The sequence below is a fragment of the Phalaenopsis equestris genome, unplaced genomic scaffold (genome assembly GCF_001263595.1).
Source record: "Phalaenopsis equestris unplaced genomic scaffold, ASM126359v1 Scaffold000601, whole genome shotgun sequence".
In the NCBI taxonomy this organism is placed as follows: Eukaryota; Viridiplantae; Streptophyta; class Magnoliopsida; order Asparagales; family Orchidaceae; genus Phalaenopsis; species Phalaenopsis equestris.
The window spans coordinates 9,909-10,641 of record NW_018165041.1 but is presented as its reverse complement, the minus strand read 5'-3'; positions in this window follow the sequence as shown (position 1 = coordinate 10,641).

The following is a 733-nucleotide window of genomic DNA, read 5'->3' as shown; positions in this document are numbered from 1 at the left end:
CATTCCATAGTTTTTCAAAAAGTTGAAATTTATCTTTTGGCATTTGTTTTGGTAAGTGTCCCTGTTGAATTAACTTTTGAACACAAGGTGAGAAGTACCCGAAAGGCAATTCCATTAATTCACTAGAATCAACATCCAAATTTACATGTTTTTCAAGCTTAACCAAAGGAAAATATATTGAGATTTTCATACCTATTTTACATTATTTTTTATGATATTGCACTTTAAAAATGGTATTTTTGATGTTTTGTTGCAGGAATGATGAATTAGGGTCATTGGAGCAAAAAGATGCAAAAAGGAGCAAATTTGGAGCGAAAAGGACTAAAATGTGAAGATTTGAACTAGGGTGCCGACGGCGAGCCCAACGACGCCGACTACGGCGCCGACGATGAGAAATTCCCGAGACTCCAGATTTAATGATTTAGAACCCCGCCGACGACGCCCTCGAGGCCGCCAACGATGAGATCAGCGGTTATGTCCAACAATACATTAGATGAGGATGAATTTTGAAGGGATGCTTAGGCAACTCTTGGGAAAACTCATCCACATCTTTAAAAAGAAGATTTTGGCCGAAAATTAGAGGCTCTGGCTAGGGGAAGAGGCTCAGGATGGGGGGTGTTAAGTGTTGGGAAAGTGTAGAAAGTCTAATTGTGAGGAATTCTTTGAGAGATTGTAAGCGTGGAGGGAAAGTGAGAGATTTCTTCCTCCTTGCCACTTCAAAGAGGAATTCTAT